At 36.7% G+C, this 27,501-nt stretch overlaps 1 long non-coding RNA gene across 3 annotated transcripts in view; it reads left to right on the forward strand.

Annotated features, from left to right (window-relative positions):
- LOC148222003 (uncharacterized) overlaps nt 1-27,501 on the forward strand; it is a 457,864-nt gene that overhangs the window by 331,742 nt on the left and 98,621 nt on the right. Inside the window, exon 5 of one of the 3 annotated variants that reach the window (XR_015807067.1) lies at nt 26,268-26,399. The exons of the other annotated variants lie outside the window; for them this stretch is intronic. This is a non-coding gene — a long non-coding RNA (uncharacterized LOC148222003). Of the gene's footprint in view, nt 1-26,267; nt 26,400-27,501 lie in introns of those variants that run through there. 3 annotated transcript variants of the gene reach the window in all.

Here is a 27,501-nt window from a genome sequence, read left to right on the forward strand (position 1 = left end):
TGAGCTGCTGTCATGTTTGGCACTTTATATTCCGAGAGTGTTTTGCATGTAATCACAGTGTTAAGAGACACACACACTCGAGCAGCAGCATTCAGAACTGTGCTGAGCTTTGGCCCAGAGCTCCCCAAGCTGCTCTCTGCTCTGCAGGCACTGCTGGGCTGATTTCCCTCAGTGATCCAAACCACGTCTGTGCTCAGGGGGTTTTATTTGTACTGCTTAGGCCATAAACCAATATGTTTCCCTTTATGACACCATACTAGGGGTTTTTGCAATAATTTCTAGCTGTTTGATTGTTTACATCTGGCATCATATATATATTTTTGTTGCTGATAATAAAATGGATGTTCCTGCAGGCTCAAAATACTTTATGAGACATCTCATTTTTTTGTAGTGTGAATACTTGCATTAAGAGCATTTAAAGTAATTATTTATGCACTGGTTCAAGTAGTAGTTGCTCTAATCCATCTTGAGTTTCTAGAATCTTGAAAGCCAAATGTTAAAGACCCAAAAAAGAGAGGACCAAAAAAAAATCCTATGATTTTTATATACATCATAATGTAGAGTAACATGAATTTGAAATGCTTTTTACTTCAAACGTTTTTGGTGACACAGCTAATGAGTTCACACAGCTCAGCTGAGAAAGATTTTTCAGAACGGTAGCAAAGGATTAATAGTCTGGCTCGTACAAATGTTATTCATTTACTGCCAGATTTTCTATAGCCAGATATGTATTTTGAAACAAGAGGATCTGCGTGGCAAAATTAACCTTTCACTTTGCAAGTGCCTCAATGAAGAACACAGCTAACAAGACACGTATTTAAAACAAATCTGGGAAGAAACTAAGTCTGATTTATTTTTAAATTTCTCATTTCAGAGCACCTCTTTTTGTAGTGTACTCTAGATGAACCTTCTTTCACAGTGCCCTTTATTTTCCTTTCACTTAACTGATGAGGAAAATGTAGCATATGTCCTGCAGAGTTCTCTAGAGTAACAAACTACTACAGTTTGTAGAAGTGACAAGCTGATCTGAATTTTGCAGTGTCTTGGGGTAGCAGTTGTGCTGACCACCAGGATAAGGATAACAGCCTACTGTCCTTACACTGGCTTAACATCCTGTGTTTGGATTACACGGCATAGGATTTCTTTATTTTGGTTGCTGCTCTGACTACAACAGCATACTTTGAAGCTTATTTGGTCATCTATTTATTAACCTATAATTTCTTCTTCTTTTTTTTTTTTTTTATTTTAAAAATAATTATGAACAAGGCAGAGCTTTATGAGAGCAGTGCCATAGCTAGAAGTCTTCCAGAGGAATCAGTTATGATTTGGGAAATGGCTAACCCTAGGTCCCTGCCAATCTGCAAATAGATTGGGCAGTTTGCTATTTCTGACAACATGTGTGTAATTTTAAATGACAAAATGTACGGGGATTTTTGCTCAGTGTTTTTTGGAACAGCAGATGACATGTTGACATTAGAAATAACAGGTAACGTGATACTTAGGATAGTGCTCTGGAGCACAAGTCAAATTCTTCATCACCAAGGACAAAAAAGATCCAGTATATAAGATTTATATATTTGAACCAATGCTTCCCTATGATACTATTTTGATATAAATATCACATCCTATTTTTTCTACCATTTTCTAGCAGTTTTTAAAAGCATTTATGATGAGTGTATCAACAGTGAGACAGTATTTTAAATTAATGCAACAGCTTATACATAGCAAAATATCTGCATCTACACAACTGGATGCCCTACATTTAGATGTGAAAAAATGTAAAAAATTCTCTATGTGCTCTTTTTTTTTTTTTTTTTTTCCTCAGTAGCCAAGACAAGTACTTAGCAAAAAAATTCTCTGCTTGGAATATAAGCACAGCAAAAGAATCTGAGGTCTGAGTAGACCACTGGTCTGAAGAGCCGGTCAAACTAATTTAGTAAATTAGCTGAGACCTGTGAGAGAGACAAAGACAAGTGTGTGTGTGTGTGTGTGTGTGTGTGTGTGTGTGTGTGTGTATGTCTTTTTGTGTCTGTATGTCTTTTTGTGTCTATGTGTCTCTAGGTGTGTGTGTGTGTGTGTCTGTGTGTCTGCTTGTGTCTGTGTGTGTCTGTGTCCGTGTGTCTGTGTCTGTCTCTGTGTGTTTGTCTGTGTGTGTGTTTTTGTGTCTGTCTCTGTGTGTCCATGTCTGTGTCTGTCTGTGTGTGTGTTTCTGTGTCTGTCTGTCTCTGTCTGTGTGTCTGTCTGTCTGTCTGTGTCCGTGTCTGTGAGCTCGGTATTTCAGCTACAGCAGTGGCTCCCATTCTCCACCTTTCCTGAGTGAACGATTGTGAATGAGCAGAGGCCAGGCTGGTGAATCTGAATCCCTGTGAGGTTTCCATAACTCATGCTAAGAGGGAGGGCTGAGTGCTGGAATTACTGGAACCCACCCTTTACAAACAGCTGACCTTCAGGGGGAAGGAACAGGGCACCATCAAGGGAATACCTGCATTTCAGAGCCTGTGTTTGGCCCTTGTAGGCTGACTGGAAATAAAAGAAGGGAAAACCAGGTTAATGCGGAACACTGTTGATTTGGGGTGGGGTTTTTTTGTTTTTTTTGTTTTGTTTTGTTTATTTTGAGACCAATAGAGACAATTAACTGAACAAATCAGTTGCTGTTTGAGTTCTGAGCAAGTGGTTTTTAAAGAAGATAATTTGTACACTCTTAATTATGTGAAGTTTGCATTAAGCAATATCATCCAGGAGCCTGCCAAGTTAAAAAAAACTAAATTATCTTAAGACTCAGCAAATGCTCCTTGGTTTCCAATTGGCACAGTAGGAGTTTTATAGCAATTATATAAATGATAGCAATTTTGTTTAAAAACAATAGTTGTATGAACGATGATTTCTAAGTTTATGGTCTACTGAACATTCCTCAGCCCTAACCACTTAGTTTGAAGGATATAGCTTCTTAACACGATATAAATTTACAGATGGAAAATGGTAATAAAACTGCTGATAAAATTTTGGGATTATAAACTGGGAAGCTTATAAAACAATATGGTTAGGCTTATTTGCTTTAAAGAACTTAATTATTAATTTCATGAATACAATTTTGATGACTAGGAAACTTTGAGCTTGTAAGGTTAATCAAATTATTTTGCTGTGGTATCTTGAATGCTTTAGCATTTTTAAGTACAAAATGAAGTTTGAAAGAACCTCAAGGGTTTATACTCCTGAATTACAACAGACCGGGTTTTTTTTTACTCATAGATACTCATCCTGTCCTTTATCTTTGAAGGCTTTAGAGCTAATTATTCAATTCCACAATGTGTTTCTAATATCTAACCTGGATCCTTAATTCCCCCCCACTCAAAGTGTGACAAACATATTACTTTATGTGCTGTATTTTGTTGCATGCAAGTGTGATCTAATTCATCAATAGTTTTAATAAATATTTCTGTACTAGTTAGAATTGGAGCACAATTCCTGTTCCCTGGTAGTTTGCAAATAAAGTAATTTTTCTATACTGTTAATTTTCCTTTGTCTTTTGGTGAATGATTTCATGCATATTAAGTTCTTTTTACTCTCAAATATTTGAGTGTCTGAAGTTGTCAGGAATGATGTTTTAAACCATATGAGGAAGCACCAAGGTACATTTTGCAGCTTGCTGGTCTTTGCTGATGGCAGTACTGGTTTATTTGCTGTTTTCTCTGATCCATAAGGAATTCATTGAGTATCCAAAATAGTATAGTTGAGTGTCCTGAATTGCCTTCAAATCTTCAAAACTCTTCAAATCTTCAAGAGCCTTTTTTCCCCCTGTGTGTATAAAGTCTTCAATGTAAGTTTACAAGGATAGTATTTAAAAAACCCCTAGACAATTTGGATGTATAAATTTCACAGCCATCAAATTTAAGTTCTGGAATATAGCATAGCTGGTGTTTTGAGCTTAATTATCTTTTTAAGAAAAGGGAATTTATGTATTCTTAGTTTCACACTGCAGCACATGTGTCCAGCTCAATAAATAGTGTGAAAAGAAATTTGAACTATATTTTATTACAATGAATTTCTGAAATATGCAGAAAAAGTACTCAGAAATGACCCAGTATAGTAAGTAATAGTACAATGGTCTCTATCACTCTTAATCTCAAAAATCTGGTCACTTCTACCCAGCTCCAGGAAGGTCAATTTATTTGCAAAGAAAATTCTTATGTTTTAGCTCTGGGTCGCTTAAGATCTTTTTTGTTCTTGAAGCAAGATTTCTGATTCATTAAAGGTGAAAACAGAAACCATGCTGTTGTTATTAATTATTAGCTATGGCATAGATACTATTTGGCAAACTCCAGATATCTTTGTGTGCTGGAAGTCTGTGGCCCCTGGAACAGTCTTTGCTTGAGAGTTGTCATAGAGGGGAATGCTGTCATCAGTCTCCAAGCAAGGTTCTCACTTGCTGTCTCAAGCGAAGCTTGGCATAATTGTGAATAAGTCTTTTATTCTTTTTCTGTTCTCCTTTGGTACATAGACATTCTCTTTGCCTGTCTCTTCTATATTTCTATCAAGTGGTAGAAAATTAACTGTGTTAGAAAACAAGTGAAGTCTGACAGATAGCAGATGAATGCCAGACAAGTACCCTATTTTTGTGCTATAGTTGAGCTTCAAAACCCATCAAGATTGTGCCAGTCTTTTCTGGGAATGAAACATTAACTAGTTTAGAAGTTTAGACATAGTTTTATGGGCACAACTGTACTCACACATGTTTAAAGACTAGTACTAGATTTAAGAATTTCAAAGTTGGAAATATATGTGAAATATTATTTAAGAAGCCTTGTCTGTAGCTGCAGTGTAACTGGAAACTGATGAAGTTTCTTTCCATCACATTTCTGGTATCAGAAAATTGTGCAATGACAATGATTCTTATCAGTAGAATACCTTCCCTGATATTGTTTGTCTCCTTTGATTTGCATTGAATGTAAAGTTCCAATAGTAACTACTTAATCACTAACTGTATTCTGATTTTGAAACCTTGTTATAAAAAAGGAACATTAAAAATTTCAACTCTGAAGGGCTGTAAAAGGAGAGTTACAACTCACGGCTCACTTTTAACTTGCAGTGTAATGGAAATTGTCACAGTCACCTGCTGGAGCTCACATGCCACCACAGCTAAATCTCTAGATTCTTCAAAATTAACTCAAACTTTGAGAAATTTTTCTTGTCGAAGGCTGGGCCATCACCATTTCCAGTGCTCTGCAGCATTCAGGATCAAACAGGCACTTTGCTGGTTCACTGTAGGGCCAGGAAAAGTGCTGGGTTTTCTGGAGAGAGAAAAAAAATGCAAAGTGGAGACATTTGCTATTACTGAACATCCAGAATGAGGCAATGTCGAACCAAACCAGGACATCTGTTATTACATGCAGTCTAGGTAGTAATTGGATCAAAACTCAAATAAATACTCTCAAGCCAAGTATTGCTGCAGAAACTCACGTCTGCTCTGACAGTAATGGTGATGATTTGTGTACATAAAGTTGAGTATAAGTAACTAAGCTAGAAGAGAAATCTTGATGAATGGCTTTTGACACTGATTTTTAAATTATAATGAAGAGATTTCCTCTCTAAAATGGCTAATGGAACAGCATCTTAATCAGATAGAATCCTTACATGAAGTTTTCACTGTGAGAGCCTGGATCACTGCTAGATGCTGTTTCTCTTCTGCTCTTAAGTCATTGCTAAGGACATTAGGACTAGCATCCTAACAATATTATTTTATTAATATAATTTTTAAAATTTTTATAGCCAGATTACAAATAGAGGAAGTTTATAGATATAAGAGGTATAGCAGTGGTTTTAACAGCTAAGTACACTTAACATCTATAGTTCAAGTAGACCAAAAACCAGAGGTTGCTATTTTTTCTTGGGATTTAATTGCACTTCTTCTATTCTAAAATGTCATTAAAATAATGGAGAAATTGTGCTCAAAATTATCAGTCAATTCTATGACTTATGTTGTTAGAAAAAGGAGGTGAACAGATTCTGAAAAAGAAATGCACATGTTCCTAAAAGATGTAAAAAATATCTCTTTCACTTTCCAAATTTTTTTTTCTAAATTGTTTTTCTCTATGTGATTTTGTAAGAATCATCCTTTCTTTCTATGGCCATTTGCTTTGGACAAATAGCTGTCTTCCAAGAGAAAAATGCCTGCAATTTATCCATATCACTTTAAGGGCTTTTTCTTGTTTTAAAGATGTTTGAGTTCAGTGCTTACTGAAAGGTGGGGAGGGTTTCTCTTTGCTCTGCTTGCCCTGTTGAGTATTTTCCTTTTCTCAGCAACCAGCACAGCTCAGAGTAAAAGCCAGAATATTGGCCTGCATGGACACCTGGCTCATTTTGTGACTCACAGTTTTGTGCAGATGTTCTTAAAGGCTGAATTTTACTTGGGAAGACTTAACTAAGCTAATTCCAGTGAGGGTTGTACTAGATATTGCATAGATTTTAAGGCAAAATCACTGTGTTCTCTATGATTCTACATAAAAATTGTGTTTCACAATCCAACCTATACCAGTAGCATGATTTATAATTGAGCATGTGGAGCCCTATTATTTTTTTCTCTTTGAGATGAAATCTCTGCTCACGGGTGGGGGTTGATGATGATGGTAAGAGTATTTGCATTGTAAGGAATCATGGCAGGAAGGGTTTCATCAAGAGGCAGATTTTGTAGTATTTACAGAAAACAATTACTAATTACAATTGTTTGCTCTAATTTTCCAGAAAATCATTCTCTAGCTGTATCCTCTGGATAAAGAATCCCTCCCCATAGTTTTTAGCCATTTTGGATCTTCATTATCACAGAATCTCTATTATTGTATTACACAACTTAAGATTTCTTTCTTATCAGTCTGAGTTTCATTTATGAGCTGATTTCAGTGTTTGAAGCAAGCCTTTGACTGTTATGAAATAACTCAAGCTATAGAGGAAAAATGTAAATATGTTCTTAACTGCAACCTAATCCTGCATGGATAAGGAAGAGATACACTCATTATTAACAGGTGCTGTGCCTTTTGTCTAGGTTGAGCAAAGAGCTTAAAGCCTAGAGATAGGACATTCTTGTGTAAAGAAAGCAAATAAAACTGAGCATAAAACTGCAATAATTTTTTATTATTTTTTAAAGTGGATGGTTAGTATTCAATCAGACTTTTTCATTTATAATACCTATTTAAAATGTGCATTTATATCATATTTAATTTATCTCCTGCTTGCACACATATAATGATCTGGTACTTAGTGACAGCCTGTGGTGGGCTGATCCTGGCTGGATGCCAGGTGCTTGCTAAGGCTGCTCTATTTCTCCCCAACTTATTCATCTAGACAGGGGAGAAAATACACAAAAGATTCCTGGGCTGAGGTAAGGACAGAGGGAGAGATCCCTCACTCCTTACCATCACAGGCAAGAGTTGACTTGAGAACAAATGAATTGAAGTTATTACCAATCCCATCAGAGAAGGATATAAGGAATAAAATCAAATCTCAAAACACCTTCCCCCTACCCTTCCCTTCTTGCTGGGCTCAACTTTATTCCCAGTCTTCCCTCTCTGCTCCTCCCCATGAACACAGGGGAACAGGGAATAGGGGCTGCAGTCAGTTCCCAGTCCATCACATGCTGACCCTGCTGCTCCTTCCTCCTCAGGGCCAGGACTCCTCACACCCTTCTCCTGCCCTGGGGTCCTTCCCATGGGAGACAGTCCCCCATGAACTTCTCCCACACGGGTCCTTCCAATATGAGAACTTCCATTGTTTGAATCACCATAAAAATGGCAGCAGTGTAGCTTAAGGGCTTGGGAAAGCTTTTGGAAGAGATATTCCAGATGTTCCACAAGTTAGGCTTTAAGTGGTTGCTAATATTAGATTTTCAATTCTCAGGTGGCTTGGATTGCTCAGTGGGACAGGTGAAACATCAGCCAATTGTCATATGAGTGTTCTCAAGGAGTTTTATCACTCCTTTGTTCTAGACAGGTTTGCTATGTCACTTCTACTGTCTGGCATTGTCCTGGAACCATGAACTACAGCAAATTAGCAAAATTATTGTTTTATTATGGACTAGTAAATAGGAATGCTTTTATGATTGCTTACTGGCTTTTTAAGTATACTTGATTGTGTAGTTAACTGCAAAATAAAAAAAAAAAACAATAAGAATTCTACAGATGGTCTAATTCTCCCTTCATTAATGGATGTTTTTGATGGTGAGCAGCAGTATTATGTGTCTGGGTGTGAGAGTCTGACAGGAATTTAATCATTGGAGTTTAGGGTTGTACAGATCTAACCATTGCAAATGAGATCTTGCATGATGTCCCCTAACAGTTATGTCAATGAAATGGCAAATGCTGTTGAGCTGAGGTTTAAATAAAGGAGTTAACAAAGGAAGAACCTCAGTATCTTCTATTTTGCATCTCATTGATATGGAAGAGTCTTTGCTATAGCAAGATGTGCTATGGGGCATGAGAGTAAGCATGTGGCATCATCATTGCAGTAATTACTCATCAGTTATGAACATAATATACACATTCAAGCTTTTTTCCTCAGTTGTGTCACTGAGTTGCTACACATTAATACTTCGTCTCTCTGTGTTTCTGTATCTCCATCTTTTATAATATAATTACATTTTATAACAAAATATTCTGAGATTCTTTGAAAATGTATGTAATTTATCCTTTGTAAAATTATGTGTAAGGTGCAAAGTGCTACTGCAGTGCTTTGTAAACTGGATCTGCAGCAAACAGTATGAAATACGCCTTGGAGAATCCTAATTAATTTAGAACCACAGTAAACAAATGGCTTGTCACTTTCAGTTTATATAAGTATAAAAAAAAGTGGAGGTTGGGGTTAGAAATACTCGCAAGAACATATGCTTAACAAACCACAGTAAGCAGAACAAACCAGAGAAAGTCTAAGCAGCAGCAGAGATAACCCTGGCACCATCAGCAGATTGTATGGCTACGATCCAGAATGCAAACAGAAGATTGTTCAAACAAGTCATTCATATATTTAATTAACTATGGCACAGTGTTCCAATCATGAGAGGTTATTTTAATATTGTGCAAATGCCATACTAACCACATGCTCAACCCTGCTCTTCTGAGATAACAGCAAAACTCCCACTGCCTGAAACAGGAGCAAGACAGGACATTGAATATTGAAAATTGGGGGTTATAGTAGGTGCCATTAAATCTTCAAATCTGTGAAAACAGCAGACTGAAGAGAGCAGAATATGTGTTGTTTAAGTAGAAAATCATAGCAATTTATTATCTTTTTGTACTATGAACTCCTAATAAAAACATTTGGGTAACTATTGGAATTCATTTGCCATCCTCAAGGGTGTGTGCCTATTTCTATAGAATATAATTAGGTGTATGTGTCTCTGTGTGCACAAACACAAAATGTGTGTGCTGAGGGGAAAGTCAGCATTGTTTGTCCCTTGTTCTGGCCATCAGGAACGTCTGGGGATGGCACAGCCCCTGCAGCCTCCACAGGGGCTCTGCTGCTTCTTGTGTCCTTGCAGAGGGAAGGGGAGAAAGCTTGTTGGGGGTTTGTTGGTTGGTTTTAATGTGAAGCAGAGGTAGGACTGAGAAGAGGGACAGCTCTTTGTGGTGTCTCAGTGGAAGGAATGGATCCCAGCAAACTGACCCACAGCCCAGGGACAGAGGGTGCTCCAATACAGGGGAAGAAAAGCTGATCAGAGCAAGCCAGACCTGCTTAGTCCAGGGTGCAGTTTTGCAACCCATTAGACCCAGTCTGTGGATCAGCACCAGTAAAGCTGAAAACTAAACCAACACTAAAAATTCATTTTGAGCCCTGTAAGTGAAACCAGCTGAGTGAGAGAACTTAGAGAGCTCAAAACTGACTTTGAGCTGTTTGGAGTGCTAGTACAGGGAGTGGGGGAACACAGGAGAGCAGGACCATGCTTTTGGAGGCTGCGTGGCTTAAACCAGTGACAAAGCCATGCTGGCAGCTCTGCAGCAGCTCCAGAGCCAGCCTGGCATTTCCAGCTGCAGCAGTTCCAGAGCCGGCAGGAGATGCTGACGAGATGGAGAGGAGAAAGGAATGGTGGCAGGCCCAGGAAGTGAGAGGCCAAGGGTTGGGAAAATAAAGTCAAGTGCTGAATCTGGTGATTGTGAAATCTAAAAACAAAGTTACAATTGTCAAAATGTTGGGAAGAATTTATCTATACGGCTCCATTGGATCATTAGTCTAAAGGTCAACTCTTTTGCTTAATCCTGAAGGCAAGAAGAATTCTGAGATAGATTTGAAAGTCTTAGCCCTACTTAAGTGTTGTGTGCCATTTCTCCCTCTGCAAGTAAAGCATTCAATTGCCTAATTTAAGATACTTTAACTTTCAGCTTTGGTAAAACCTTATTTAAATAAGAAAGGTGTTGTCATAATTCCTTTTATTCTGAAAAAAAATTAACTGTCAGACGTTTTTCCTCAGCTGGAAATAAGTTGATTGTTTGAAGAGTGGTTTAAATTTCTAGTTTTTCAAGGTGAAAGAGAAAATTTATACTCCTGTTTTAGTTTAAGTGCAAAACTGTGTGAAATGTATCACTCTGTCACAATTATTTCAATTTGAAATAATTGCATTGATAAGCCTACCTTTAAGATTTGTGTGCTCGAGGTAGTCACTCACTAGAAGAATACATATATATATGTATGTTGGTGTACATATTTATGTGTCTATAAATTAAGTATTAGTAGTATTTTTAGATGTATACATAATTAGACAAGACACATGAATAAATTTGACAAAGTAAAACTATGATTTTTATCATTCTGAGGCAAAATTTTCAGTCTCTGACTCAGGCAGGGAATGAACCTGAACTTTTGTCTAAGCTTGGTGAAATTTTGAGGATGCAGGCTCCCTCACTCCTGTGGGTGGAGTGAAAGTATAGATGTTCCACATCGAGGAACATGTTTGTCTGGAAGGAATGAGAGGGAATCTGGTCCCCCAAAAGACAGAGTCTGATTTGGGTATCAGGGAGGGATCTGAGTCCCCCAGTGTCATTGTGCGTCACGGAAAGAACTTGTGACTCTTCAGCTATGCTGAAGGCAGTGTTCAGCCCTTCCAGAAATGTGACTGGGATTTTTTTGGGGGTTCAGGACATAGATGTCAAAGCAAGAAAGGGAATTAAAACCGGATGATGATAGTAGAGATTAGTTTATTGTTAACAAAAATATGGATTAATTCCTTCTACTGGTTTGGAAGGTAACAAATTATTCTATTCTTTAGAAACAAATTTGGGCAGGAAGTATTTCTGTTTGAATTTCCTTATGTATTTTGACTTAGGCACCAAACTGCTAGAGCAATTATTTGCACATTAGTCCCCATCTTTATGGGAATATATATGTAAGATTTTATAAGAAACAGATAATATTTTCTGGTTCTTCACAACAGTAAGGCAGAAATAATGCAGTTCCCTGCAGATGCTCAGAGGTCAGGAATGCTGCAACAATTATAGGCAGCAAGAAAGTCCCAGGTAGAGTATAGGAGGACTGAAAAATACCCAAGCAGGTTATTAGAGTGACCTGAAGAGTGGGGAGCTCATGCTGAAAGGAAAAGAACTCTTTATGCAGAAGGGTGATAATGGCATACTGGTAAATAGCTATCATCAGACTTGAATGGAAGCAGGGCAGAAATTAGAGGATTTCTTAACACAAGAATGGTGGTCTCTGGAATAGTCTTTCAGGTGGAGGAGATGTTCTGTGATGAACCTTAGAAAATTTGTGAATGATCTTACGTAAAGGGAACGTCTGTGACAGTCTGGAATCGGACTTGACCAAGATTCCTCCTCATTCCTTTATTTCTGCATCAGGCTTTTGAATTAATGCAAAATAAATTAAAATGTAATGAGCAGTTTATCACCCTACCTTGTGACTTCTTCCTAGCTTTGATGGAAAATAGTAATTGAACCAATGTTACTCAACACATTCAAAGGCATCCAAATATTGTTTGGCTTTATTCCAGTGGTTTAATTTTAGTTACTTAAAATCTTATTGATGTTTTATTTTAATATGTGTATATCCACACTTTCACATTACCATTTTAAGCACTGCAATCCTACATTATTTTCTGTAAATCAGTCTCTTTACTGTATTTTCCCAGAGCAAATACTGTCACTTAGACATCTTTGCAGACTTTTTTTAGCTGCAGCTATTTAAAATACTTCATTTTTTCCTCAGACTTTGGTATGCCCAATCTCATATAACTCTTCCAAATGATTATGATAGAAATGAATACAAACTGTAATCTTTCCCAGGCATATCAAATGCTTGATGGGAAGGAGGATTCATCCTACAGAAGGCATTAGCATGTTATCTGAAGATAGAAAAGTGTCGATTTCCTCAAAATCAGTACCTGTATATACATTTAAGGATGAAAATAATCCAGATATCCTAAATTAGTCACAGCTTTATTAAACAGTGATAAGCACAAGAGATTTTCATGGTCATTGGGGAAGTGAGTGCTACAGACACAGAATCTGTTACAGCTCCTTCATGAGTGACCATGGATATTGGAGATAGGGAGAGCATGACTGATGGATTTCTAACCCCAGGCAGAGTTTCAAGGCCAAATCTAGAATGCTTCCTTGGAATTTTTTTTCACTCATTAACCTTGTGAACCAATCAGAGGCTTGTGGGATTGGTTCTCCTCTGTAAACAGAGGTGGAGGGAGGCAGTGTAAAATCATGGGTTTGTGTGTGCATATTGGCATTTCCTTCTGTAAATTCTGTCGAACCAGATTGGAATTATATTTATCTGGTGCTCGGAACACATCAATAATCAAAATTCTGACGACCTCCCCCTGCCATGAAATTAACTAGACCTTTAGAAAGTTTTATTTCTGTGTTTGAAGCAAGCCATTAACTTTCCATGGGCAGGCATGCTGCTTTCTGTACCAAAGGCAGAACTGTTGGACAGTATCTTTCTGAAGAGAACAGCAAAGCACAGTATGTGAGGACACATTGTTTATATGTATTTAAAGGTTATCACATCCCATTCACTATATGAATAGCCCCAGCTGACATTTTCTGTCTCCTCTCAAGCGATGCATGTCTTGTTCATTGTGCTATGCCGAGTCAGCTGTCAGGCACTGCATCAGGGGACCAAAAGCTATTTTCTTTCACTGTTTTGTTTGCACTTCAGCTAAAAAGCTTTGGATCTTATGATTTCTTAGCAATACAAAAACTAATATACAGCCAGGGGTAGCAACTTTAAGCAGATGAAGAAATTCCACATTACTTTACTTCACATTTCAGCCATGCCATACAGAAGAGTAAACACGGAAGAAAAGCTGGATTTGGAAAAAGGCAATTATTTTAAAACATCTTTTGTTAACAAGCAGTATCTAAGTTATCTCAATTAAAATAATCAATAAATATATATAGGAAGGACGAAAGAATGTTTGTTTTCTGTTGCTATAAAACACCTGTCCAAGTCAGTCTTGCTAGGCCAAGTGTCAAGTCCTGCTGTGTGCAGATTGCTGACTTGGGATGGCAGCAGCACCCAGCAGTCACAGTGGCAATTAGGAACCATGCAATGAGCAATATTTCAAGAAAAATGGCAATGGGAACAGGAGCTGCACCTTAACTAAGTGATATAAGTATTCCTTTACAGACCAAAAACTTCAGTGTTTCAGTTAGCACCAAGCAGGCAAAAGTAAAGTCTCCGACTTATCTATTAGATATCTGTTTAACAGCTCATGGATGCTAATTTGATTAAAATGCCTAATATTTCTAATGTAGTACAATTATGATTCTGTTAGGTAAAACAGATGTTAGAAAGCTTTATTAAAAGCAATTTTCAGAACAAATACACATTTTTTTTCAAACTTACACTGATTTTTATAATTAGTATTCATTTTGAACTATCAAAACACATAAAATAGATATTTCCATACTCTCCCAATTGCATTTGTTTTGCTTAGAAAAGTAATGTAAGCATTACTAGTAATGCTAAAAACATGAATGGTACTAACACAGCTTTTCCTAGCCTAGGTTAAAACTGGACAGTAATGGCTCTAAAAGCTTTTTGCTTTTCTCAGACCTGGAACTAAAGGAATATCTTCTTCACTTTCTTTTCACAGAGCTGAGCTCTGCATGTGTAGCTGTGAACACACAGAATATTCTTTTTCAGATAGAGATCCTAATGTAGTGGCTGAATTCTTAATGCCTTTCCTTGTTTCAGCAGCTTTAGTTCCAAATCCTGCAGAATTTGATCTATCCAGCAGCTTGACAGCTTTTAACTGTTTGTCTAATGAGTACATCAAGAGCTGGCACTGTATATCAGATCGAGCAGCTATAAAATAACTGCCTTGTTCAAAAGGTGAATTTTATCTGGCCATTTTTATAGCATTTCTCTTCTAACAGAAAGGGAGTGATAGGAATGAGAGTTTTCTCATAAGAAATTACAGAACTGTGGTGTGTTGCTATTAGTTTGATTTTTTGAACACAGAAGACTCCCATCATACGATTCAGCTTAAGTTTGAAACGGTGTGTGTTCATTTTCACTTCTGCAGTGATTTTAGATGAAGGAAATTCTTTAGATTATGGTATGCAGGCAACACAGACACTCATGTACCCTGAGTTATCATTCATAAAAATACAAATCTTTAGACAGTATAAAAACATATATCTTGAGCCAGCCTCCTTCCTTGAGATATTAAACTGAAATGCAGAATAAGGATGGTTCTGGAGATTGAAAGGAAGAGGTAACCTGATGGGTCTGATTAAGCACCCTTTTGAATTGTCTTTTTCTAATGAGGGTGATGAAAGTACATTTTGTTTAGAGTTTTGTTTTGATTCAGTCTGCCATGAAACTGTTTGAATTTAGGATTATGCCCACATTATTCATATTGCCAAAAACATCAAAACAGGAACAAAGGGAAAGTTAACCTTGAATTTTCAGCATGTATATCAGTCCTTGTAAACAAGTTACCATGGAGATAGAACCCATGTGAACTGCAGCCTTCCTCCTAACTGCTGTAGACTTTGGACCAGCTAGAAAATGTGACATGGCATTGGTGCCGTTTGTGATTAAAAAAAAAAAAAAAGCCCAAAACTTACTTCAAGGGCTACACGTAAGCATTTCTTTGCAACACTACTAAGGGAAAGCTAAAAATGGTTTAAAAGCATTGAATTACTTAAAAAATAGGCAAGATAAGTGAGAGGCAAAGCTTTACCAGTTTCACTTTTCCAAATTAAATAATATTCTATCAGAAAAGAAGATGTGAGGTCACTGCCTATCTTGCTAGCAAGATGAGTCTGCAAAGAAATTGCAGTTTTAAATAGTTTTCACTAGGAAATGGTTTCAAAGAAGCTGAAGTTGTGACCCAAAAAGAGTTCTTAAAAAGGAACAAAAATATCCTTGTCATTGATTTTGTTGCTGCCTTTCAAATGTTTTTGAATAGAGCTGCAATTGTCATGTCAGAAATAAAAATCAGCCATCATACTCAGTAGCTTACTTATCTTCCATGGGCAGAAAAGGATAAATACAAAGAAATTTGTAGCTTTTGCTCATCCTTCAGATTTAGAGATTTTGTTCAAGGAAGTCCATTGTGTGCTAGCTCAGTAGATTTATTGTTAAAACTATGAGTTCTGATCATCATCATTAGTAATCCTCTCTCCACACAGCTACTAATTGTGAAAATCACATTATTCCTTCATATCCTGGAGATAAAAAAGGAAAAACATACCCAGCCTCTAGAACAATGGCTGACACAAGCTTATGAGGAAAACCATACTGCAGGTGTCAAAAATGGGATGGATTCTAATACTGTAGTCATTAGTGAAAATGAACAGTGGTAACATAAAAGCTGTGGTCTAATCTCAAATTTTCCTTTTGTTACTCCGGTTTGAAGTCATTGTTTCCTTTCACAGCTTTGAAGACTAGAAATTAAAACTACTATGATATGCCCTGGGTTTCTGCTGTTTAGCCTGATAAAATATATGCTTGAGGAGGGGAATTGTCTATTTTATCCATACTTGTTTCTGATGGTTTTCTTTCATTTTGCAAATGTTGTTTTTGAAAAATGCCATTATCCAGTTTTCTTCTTCTGACTTATTCAGCTTCCCCTGATTTAACTCTTTGAATTCCTTCCTTTTCCCTTTGGTCCATTTATCTGTCCTTCCTTTATTATTTCTTTTTTCATATATGTCATCTATTTTAATTAGTTTGCTTCTTACCTCCTGCCATAAATCCTGATCCTAAAGCTACTGAAATCCATGGCAACCTTTTCTGATTACAGTAACTGTTGGCCTTTATTTCTTTTATTGATGCCACTTTTAGAAGTCATCAGTTCTGCTTGAAGAGTTTAGGCAGTGTAACCAAATTGTCACTGTAAGATAAATGAGTACAAAAATATTCAGTTACAAATGCTCAGAGTTTATAGACTCAAGTAGACATAGAGGAAGCAAATATTCTGGGTCAAAGTAGTTTCTTCTAGAATAAGAATACAGACCTTAAAATAAAATGTCCTTATATAAACAATTCAATGATAAAATGTGTATTTCCATAAAAAAATAAAATTATAAAGCCAGCTATTATATGAAATACTGTTAATAATTCTATGTAATTTGCTTGTAAGGCCCTGAGAATCTTGCTGCCAAAAAAACTGTCTGGCCATGTTTACTGACAGCTCCCCTGTGTTTATAATACAAGCAATATTTTTCCTACCCAAAACAAAGCAGTTAAAATTATATTTTCCCAAGCTGTATGGAAATACACTAATTTGTAACTTTCTAAAGCTAACACATTTATGCTTCAGAGATACATAATTTAGTAACAAATAGCAGACTGAATTTTGATCAGGTTTAAAAAATGTGTACAATAGCCTTCAGACTTCAAATGAGCTGAAAAGGCTCCCTTGGTATTTTCTTCAATCTGATATTTAAGGGGTAACTTTTTTCTTGAAGATTTCTTTAAAAGGTAATGAACAATTCAAAAAAGCCTGTTTATTATTGCTGCTACCCAGATACTTTGTTAATGAAGCATTCTCTGTCAGCCAAGCAGTGGCTTCTATAATGGTTTGCTGCATTAAGTGATGCAAACTGTTCCACTTACACTGCTCTTGTTTACGTAATGGAGGAGTTGTATAAATTAGAAACATGCCTCAATCAAGTACTCTGTAAGAGTCTATCAGCTTCTCAGTTAGAAAATCACTGTACCATTTTCAAGACTTGGAGGAATGAGGAAGGTAAAATCCAAAAAATTAAAGAGTTTTTCCATCAATGAATTAGAGGCTGAACAAAGCAGGGAATTGCCTAAATGTCAGCTTGATGTCTACATTTGAGACAATACATTTTGTATATGAAAAGATTCTGAATTATGAGGTAGTTTTACACATAAAAGCTCAGATACAGTGAATCCTGAACCTTGTTAGCTGCAACATAAAAAAGGGAATGATATGTACTATGTGCTAAACAAGATGTATTGTGGGAACTGCTCTTCAGACAAGAAATCCTTATGATAGCAAGTCTGGCCAAACTGTATCACCTTTTGTGGGTCAAATCTTAACTTCAGAAGCTCTAAGCCAAATACCCATGGGCTGGGGCAAGGCAGGCATTTCATAATAAAACCAATTTCATATTCAGTCCTGTCAGTGGTAATGCAGATGTTACAGATGTCTCCGCAGGAGAACACAGAACCCTTGTTCTGCTCAGGTTACACTGTATGAAGTTTGACCCCCTTTCCATCCTTCCCAGATTGTGCTGTGGAATTCTGACCTGTCTTCTCTCCTGTATAGGTCAATTATTTGTCCAAATAAAGACAGTAATAATAAATGTGCTCATGATTCTGTGGTTGCATGCCTGGTAACATCAGGAAGTTCAAGAATTTGATATTTGCTGTGCAGTTGTGTAGACAGTGCTGGGACACACATGTCATGAGGGAAGCATAAAAATGACAGCTCATCATAGCTGTTCAAATTACTGTATTACTGTCTCTGCGATTTCAGTAGCTAAGAATTTAATTCAAATCTAAATGTATTTCATAAAGGTTTTTTTGTTGCTGTTGTTTGGGTTTTTTTTTGTTTGTGGTTTGTTTGGTTTTAAATGCTGTTGACTCATCCCTTAACATTAAATAGCTGCATTGGTGCCAAAATTAGTTCCACTAACTATACTTAGGGGAAGTATTTGGATCATAAATAGTTATGTCTCAGCACATGCAGCTAGCAGGGCAGTTAAATGCAGAGCAGTTAAGTGGCCGAAATTCAGGCAATATTTATTCCACATGAAGCATGCAGTCTCATTCCAGCTCTAAACTGCTGGCTGTAGTTGTTCTTCTCACAGATAATACCTCTAAGATTATGAAGAATCAGGGAACAGGTTTTTAATTGTATGGATCATCAGGATTTGCCTTAAATTCACACACAAGACATGCCTTGGGTTATCTGTATAGTATCCCGCAATAACTTTTGGACCTTTTGGGGTTCACATTTCTTTCTTCTTTCTTATGTCCTTCAATTAGAAGAAGAACAAAGTAAAGGGCAATATTCTGAATATTCTGCAGACTGATTCCTACATGACAAGTCTGCTTTCAAGCAAGAAGCCTTAAAGCTGACCCTAACAATCAGCACCCAGTAGTGCTGCTGAAGGCACATGACAATTTTTGAGCTGCCTGTGGACACAGTGGAAAATTTTTTGTCTGCCTTGCTGTTAGAAGCAGCACTTTGCAATACTGGCATCTACGACTATTACCACCTGACAGACCATGTATTGATAATAAAAACAGGAACAACAGCCGGTTTGGGAAGCAGCTCTGCAGTCGAAAAATGGTGCTTTGTGGACACTTTCCATCAGATATGAGTTCAATTATCATTTTCAAAAGAATGTAGCAGAACTGAAAACTTCTAGATTATTAGAGACATTGAATTTGGTGTGGAGATTTTACCTCTGTTTCAGGCATTGCAATCACAGATATTTGGTTTACAGTCTTATGATAGGAAGGACAGAGATTAATCTTTTAGAGATCTTAGGAGAGTCTGGTGCTCTTTCCTTGTTCTGTGAAAGTCTCATTTACTGCCCGTGAGCTTTTATACAGCTCCTATTATAAATATTGAGATCTTATGAATAGAGAATATTTTTGTAATATATTTAATACTTTTTCCATAATATTCAAGTTCTCATGCTGCATTATTTGCTTGCGATTTTTCTCATAGAAGTCACAAGACTAGATCATACAGCGCATCTAAGGTTCAGTATTTCAAATCTGAGTACGTAATTACAGTCAGAGCAATTTTTCATTTTTTCTAGTCACATTGCATGAATGAGTCTGTATTTCTTAGCAATTCAAGTGTTACTACATTAAATAACTAACAGAATTCAAAGAAAGTAATTTATTTCTACCCTCCTGAAGTGGCTACCTGCTCCACAACCCAGCCCTTGGGCCCACCCGGCTAGCTGACACGGGTGGGAACCGTGGATACAAATGTCCCAGGAATGCAGCTAGGGCTGTGAGGCCCTTCTGGTAAAGTCCACGTCTGGGAGAGGCAAAGGACGAGAGGGAGTCCTTATGTTGGTCCAAGGAAAAGGTTTATTGTAGGGCCCGAGGGGAAGATCCAACAAAAGGCGAAAATCACTGCTGTGCAGCAACTTAAGTATGGGGGAGGTCCCGAGGGAGGTTACAATGCATGGACCAGTGAGGGTATTTTGGGGAGGTGCATAAGGCGGGGAAGAATACATAATTAACCTGGACGGGGAACAACTTGTGTCAACAAATTAGGTTCCTAGGAAGGGGTAACTGACATAGAAGTCTCTGGAAGGTTGGGAGGAGATAAGGAGGATTGATGTGGTTACTGTGCTAAAAAGAGAGAGAAAGGACAACACACATGGACGCCTTTAGGGAAAAAAGGCCAACTTTATTGTACGGACAGGCTGTATTTAAAGTATGCTACATGCTGCTAGGACAGGACAGTAGCTTCCTGGACAATTGGGAAAAACATCCTTGGGACAGCACCTCAGGATGTATCCCACGGGAAAGACGCCAGGTGTTAATCTTTATTATGAATTCCACTCTGTTTGTCACCATGTTATCATCCTGGGAGACTTCCTCCCTAACCGAAGCTGCAGTCAGCTTGTCAGCCTGGGAATGGAGCTGAGAGTCAGGAGAAATTTAGGCCTGAAAAGAATTTCCAAGCTTTAATTCCCTAGCTCTCTAAGTGTGTGTGTCCACAGATTGACAATGACATGGGACGAGATTGGGGACACTGATGGGGAACAATCTGGAAAAATGGCATGGGACAAGGGTAGATTGACAGGGGGAAGGCAGGAACTTGGACAGCTAATATTACAAGAAACAGGGGGGAACAACATTGGAACAAACCATTATACAGGGGAAAACAGCAATAAAATAATACACCACAACACCCTCCCACTCACCAAGAATGGCAGCCCCATCACACAACCATGTAGCAAATGCAGCACAATGGCCACAGAACACCCCCAGCCTGAGCTCAGATGCAGCTTCACATTTCTGATTCCTTAATATTATTATTCACTTTTTATTCATTATAAGGAGAAGAAAACTGTCTGTTTTAAATCTGAGAATGGAAATTTCAAATGTTTTTAGCATCCATATTTTAATAATAGATGGGTTGAAAATTCCAAAATTAAGATTCCTTTATAAGTAAAACTGGAATATTGGAGGTCTCTCTTTTACCATTAGTGGAGGTTGAAATCCTACATTTGCAAAACCTTTATAAATAATTTAATAAACCGGATGCAATTTTATTTTTAACAGGACGTTATGGTACCTGCGTACAGCAAGAGAGAGGGCTGACATAACTCAGACACTGAATCTGGAATACTCTCTATCTTCTAGCCATATATACTAACGTACAATGTGTTTTATGGTCAGATATATTCACACATATCTGGCCATAAATCAGTGCCTCAAGCTTCCTCAAGGAAAGTTGAAAGAGTGCATCTCACAAGAGAGAAAAATGCATTTAAAATTACTGCAGCTATAAAACAAACTGACATAACCCAAAGCAACAAATATGGGGAAGGAAATCTTCTGAGGCCACATCAGTACTCTGAGATGATTTGCACTTTTTGGTTTTATTTCCGATCAGTGATCCAGAGTGGTTTACAAGTGGAATAAAATCTATTCATAATTTCCCCTAATATTCAAACAGCTGCATCCCTTCTTTGGAGTTTTTCTCTTAGATAAACAGCTTAACCCAGAGTTCAAAGAAAATGCTAAATTATGTCTTTCCTTGAAGATTTTCTCTTTTATAGTCAGAAATGTGTCCAATTCAGTTTGCTGTAGGTGCACTCTCATTTTCAGGTGTTTCACAAATTTTGGGGGCATGGAGGAAGAAGGTGGAGAAGCTAGAATAGTTTACCATAAAGTAAAATGGGATTATAAATCCTCATTTCAGGTAAAAGTGAGCAATTTTCATCGACATCCTGTTAGAAATCTCTCCCAGCACCATTTTCTCATTTGAGGCTTCATCCTCCAAGGTTTGCACTGCTCAAATGACTTATACAGCTTATTTCGTTATAACTGCATTCAATTGATGGTACTCATTTAAAATTTTATCACTTCCACTGATTCACAGTGGTTTTGAGAGAAGGCTGGGAAATTTGGATGTAATTCAGGTTTTTAATACATGTTTTAGACCCATTTGTCATTTATTGCTGTTACCAAGATGGTGGTGTATGTAGAAGGCTAAATCATGAACAACGTAATACTTTGAATTTATGCTGAAATTAAAAAAGAAAATATATTCTGAAGTCACTTGATGCTAACTGATGGCCATACTTAATATTTTAATGTGATTTTCTTTTAATCATCACTGCATTTTTGAAACCTAGCAATTAGCTTTCTGTCTTGAAAATATTGCTTCTATTAGGACCAACTCCGAGCTAAAACATTCTAGTAGGAGTTAAAAAAGAAGCAGAAGATTTTAAAAGAAGTTATCCTGGAAGTCAAGTATTTAGTAGTACTCACAAAAGTTAGATGCATAGTTGATAGTACGAATTTACAAACACCTCAAATAATTAAAATCTTGTCACATTATGGTGCTAGTTGTTGAAGAAGATTATTACAAAACTGTACATTATATCTTACTATGTCTTAAAACCCATCTCTGAAGCAGAGGTATTTTAGACATTAAAGACCTATTGTCACCAAGGTGTTCATGTTTACATGTGGAAAGGAGGAGGAACATCACTGAGATAAGAAGCAGTACTGCAGGAGCTGCATTGCTGCATTGGTTAATTTTCTACTTCTTTGGGTTGTGTTGGTTGTTTTTCTGATTAAGACATTCTGCTTGTTCTGATTACTTCTAAGTGACACCTGGATTCCTCTTCTACCTGAAATTTGAACTTAGAATTTCTGCTTTGTTTTCTAAATTGAAGAGCTCTTGCCTACCAGGCATCTTCTCATGTGAGTGAGTTTAGTTTAAGGAAGCATTGCTCACTTTTCTTGGTCATATTTTGAGTATATTATGGAACATCAGTTATTTCTAAAATTTTTCATTTTTCCTCTCCATTTCAAGCATGTTTTTTTGAACCTAGTAGTGGAAAAAAGAGAAATAATTCAGGTCTGTGGTTTGTGTAATGGCTATTTACAGAAATTAATTAGATTTATTGATGCTTTTAATGCATATTGTTGCATTTTCAGAAAACACAGGTATGAAACAAGCTTTGTCTTTCCTAATTTTCTTCCTTCATATTTTGTGAACCTTTATGAACTCCAAGGCTCTGTGATTGTTAAGTCATGTTGTGTGTCCAGGAAAATTCATGGAAGGAAAAACATCCCATCGAAAGCCAAAGCTTTATTCTTACGTTATTTTTTTCTCTGCACCACAGCAATCTGACCCTTAAGAAAGTTCAACACACAGCTGGCCATGGGGTTTTTGGCATTCAGATAACATAGGAGCTGCTGAGGGAATCTATCCATCATCCAACATCTCCTAAAAATACCAGTGGGTGGACTCAGACTAGGCTTGGTGAAGACATTGGAGTTCAATCATGTTTTTCATTTCCATGACAGGCTAGTTTATATAAGATTAAGTTCCTCTCTATCTGTTAAAATTCTGCCCAAAATGGAGTCCCCCTCAATGATTTTTCTATTCATTCATTACTGGTGTTTCTAACTTTTTTCTATCTTAATTGTCATTTTTCAAAATTGGTCATGACTTCAGCCAGTCCTGTTTCCGCCTGAGATATGTTGTTGCTACATTTAATATCAGGTTGTTAGGAGTGTAATGGCACTGAAATGTGGCTGAGTTATTTATCAATGAATGGAGATAAAATAGGCAGCAAAATCACAAGAACTGACAGTAAAAGCTGGACTTAGAGGGTTTCTTTCTTTTTCCAAAATTTATTTACTCCCTTCAATATTCCAAGAAGTGGGTCAATGGCACTGACCTGCATCAGGAAGACCATAAGCACATCACCCATATAAACTTGCTCGACTGAAAATCTACTGAAACCTTTGCAGTTCTCTGAAAGTTTCATTATGCTTCCAGGCCTTCAAATAAATGCAGAAACACCATAAAAACTTCTGTGTAGGGTTTTAAAGATCTTTAGTAATAGTGTATTGTTTGTCTTTTTTTACTTGATCTGAAACTGTTTTCCCAAATTGGGAGTCCTCTGCAACACATAATTTTCTCCTACTCCATGGGATATTCAGCAGTGCTTTTGAACACCAAATTCCCCCCCAAAAAAAGTGTTTTAAAGGTTAAGTTTACTTTCATGGACACAGATTGCCTTTGAAACTAGAACTTGATAAAAAAAGGGAAAATAGTCTGTTACTTCCATGGTAGCTTTACTCAGTGAGCATGTTGGCTCAGAGGAGGGAATTGCCAGACTTAGCAAAGGCTTTGGCAGAAGGAATGAAATTGGGCAAATAAGATAGTAGGGGATGAAAAAGACTTGCTCTGAGCAGGCAGTAGAGATGAGAAGGATTGAAAAAACTGATTGTGGCTTGAAGAGACATTAAGTTGGTAGTTAAGAGTAAGATAAGGGTTTGGTTGAGAAGCAGGCATGGAAGAAATGAGGTTTAAATGCAGCTCAGGTATAGCAAAGTTTTAAAGATTTAACCTAAATGATTATGTTCCCAAAACCTAGGGACATACCTTAGGAGTTTTGTGTTCAAGACTGAACAAAGTGAAATCATTGTACACAGAAATCACTGACTGTAGGTTTTTCTGCTCAGTCAGAACTAGAGCCACAGTGCTGGTCTGAGGCAGAAAAGAAATAATTTTTAAGTTTGTTCAAAGCCCAACTAACTTTAGGTAACATCTTCAGGTCAAGAGATGTTTAACCTGAGCTGGATTGGTATAGGAGAGCAGTGAAAAATACTTACTTAATTCTTTAAAAGGTTTTTTTGGTGGAAATTGTCAGTTATTGAAACATATGAGTTCTCATAAAGGCATATTTTTTTTCTTTTTCATTAATACAGTCCTTTTGGGTCCAAAATAAAATCTGTGATCAAATTTGATAATTTATTGGTCCAGCTCAATTACTTGATTATTCTAAGAGGAAGAGGAAGGGGTGTGAGTAGAGCTGGGGTGGGGGATTATGTTTCTCTGTCTGACCAAGATGCAAGGCCTTATTAAAAGCTTTGGAGATATTAACCAAAATTTAGATTCTGCCCAGGGCTGCTTAGGAAGGTGAGTTATATGAGCACCGAGGCTTTTTTATTTCAGGAGATGTTTCTTACATGAAGGACACAGGGAAGGCAGTAAGGACATGTCAGAGCACTGACATTATGGCCGTAAGGAAAGAAATCAGGGGACTTACAACTCTGAGGGAAGGAAAAAAAAATCTATTTCCTGAATAGTTTTAGAGGACTTTGAATATTTTTTTAAAAAGAAGGTTGCTGGTGACAAGTCATTATTGTTTGAGAATTGTATTTATCCCAACAGACTTGGCATTCTGAATTTTGGCTGTTTGGGATGAAATAGGACAGGAGTACCTAGGAGGGCAAAGTGAGTGATCTCTGCCAGACCTGGCAGTTCCCAGCTCTTCACTGGATCACCCCAGACACTCGAACAGCAGCTTTCCTCTAATGTCCCCAGCACACTGACAAAGTAACTAATTAATCAGTTTTCCACTAATCTAGTGTATCATTGATTCCTTCCAAACCACTGTCTGTCACCACAGCGCCGCTTTGGATTCTCTCTCTTTCCTGTCATCCACTGAAACTGGGGATCAGCAATACAGTGAAACAAAACCCCAAGAGCAATAAATTCAAGTCAAAAAGCATTTAAATTGTTTTGACTGACTAATTTTGTATGAAGATTTTTTGGAGATAAGATGTCATCTGTGTATATCACTAACGTAATGTTGGATTAAGTTTTGTCTTCTGTAAGATTTGAATTATTTCCACACTCTTTTCCACCCTCAAAAGATTTTTCTCTAGTGTACTCTTGCCTTCAGAAAGCTGTTGAAAATCCTTCTCTGAACTGCTACTTCATTATTGCTCATTCATCTTCACTTTTTGGTCCCTTATGAATAATAAGTTTTCTGGTGTCACTTTCAAAGGAGTGAGTTTTCTAAGAGGTACTAAAAATATATATTCTTTATTTAAGTTTAAGCTTATCATCTACTTGAAAATTTGGAGAACAATTTGCTTTTATAATGCTAATTTCAGGTTGTCATTTCATGATTCTTGTTCATATCTAATTTATTAGATCACTTTGTACAGACTTTTTCTCTCACTCTAAGTCAGTATCTGTAATTAAAGCTGTCTTTAACTAATAATGAGTAATTTGTTGCACAAAAATGTTTCTTAAAGAAAAAAAACCACCTCACAGCTTAAAATGTGCATGGTAAAGATTTCTAAGCTTCAAAACTACTTATGACTTAATCATGTATGGACTCATGCAAGGACTGATGTCCAAAAAAAGTTGTTGCTTTTGATGGCAGATAAGTCAATTAAGCAAACAATGCTTTGTCTGCTGTTCATGGGGTACTGAGGTGCAGAGTTCATTGCTGTCAATGAAAATCAATTAAGAAGGCCAAATGCCCTTTGGAAAGAAAAAAAAATTAGTAAATTGCTTAAATCTCTCTCTGGAATGAAATTTTAACAATTTATTCCCTGTAGAAATTTCATTTCATTTGAATTAATAATGATTTGGCAATTTCAATTGTAACAAACATGTAAAAGATAATACAAAAGGTGACAAAAATTATGATCCCATTATCAAGTGCATTCTCCTAAGTCAGCATTTGTTCAAAGCATGTGTTCAAAACCTCATCATGTGTACATTGTGATGGTTGGTTTCTTAATTTATATGGCAGGATCAGGAAGATCTTCCAATAATCACTGAAACTGTATGTGTATGTGCAGCATTTCAGAAATCCCACTGCCTTTCCTAGGCTTTTTATATTGGAAGGAAAGTTGGCTGAAGGAAGAGAGAGATACTGGGAAAGGTGAAAATTGATTAAAGACTAATTTTAAAAAGCAATAATCTGGAATAAATACTGAAAGGTAAGTAACCACTCAGTAAATTTGTTAGTACAAAGGGAGTGAGAAATTATGACGAGAGAAAGACATCAGGGGAATTTTGTTCTATGGTTGGACCAAAGACAGTAAATTTTCAGAACTGCACAAGTGAATTGGAATTTTGAAAGGAATAGAAATGGATATCATATGCTCTACTGAAGTTGAAATCTGTTGTTCTTTAAAGCTTTATTTGTTTAAGTAAATTTAATTTTCCTTTGTCCTTAAACAATTACAATACAGGTAAAACATTATTGCTTCCCTGTAATTTGTACACACACTTTTTTCTCCAAGTATTTATGATATTAACTTATTCGGTGATACATTTTTGTACTGTTGACTTTCCAACTCAACAATGTGAAATGAACAAACTCAGAAAATTGACAAGAAAAAAGTTATTAGCTAACAGAGAATTCTATTAATTCTTTGAATTATTGTTCTTGAATACTTGTATTCAATATTTGCTTAGTTCTGGCTATAGAATCCTTTTGCTTTCATAAGGGGCGTGGGTGTGTGTATTATGCAAGATTTATGAAAAAGGCGAATTTGATTTTTGTAATAGTTGACTGAATAGAATAAATACAGCATCTGCTTCCACAGGACATAAAGCTTGAATATTTATAATTTAGCAATAGGTTTATGGAAAAAAGCTAACATTTTTTCTTATTTGCATGAATGTTAAGGTGTATTGTTGTTTAGAATACAGAACCCTCCACCTCTTGCATGCTGTGTTACAATTTTAACTGTAAATACAACATAGTATCCTATTTATGAATTCTGATCTCAAAAGCTAATTAAATTGGTGCATTCCAACTACTATTGCTTATTTCACACTTCAATAGGTAAAGATGCATTAATAATCGAAGTTTCAAACTGTAATTAACGTTAGCTTTAGGCTCCTGACAATGAAATGATTACATTTTTATGTATGTCTTCATACACAAAGTTAATCTAACCTGTGATTGAATAACGAAAGAAACACACATTTGCTTTCTAAAGCAAATCACTACTTGTAATTATGTGTTCCCTGCA

The sequence above is a fragment of the Sturnus vulgaris genome, chromosome 15 (genome assembly GCF_052056855.1).
Source record: "Sturnus vulgaris isolate bStuVul1 chromosome 15, bStuVul1.hap1, whole genome shotgun sequence".
Lineage (NCBI taxonomy): Eukaryota > Metazoa > Chordata > Aves > Passeriformes > Sturnidae > Sturnus > Sturnus vulgaris.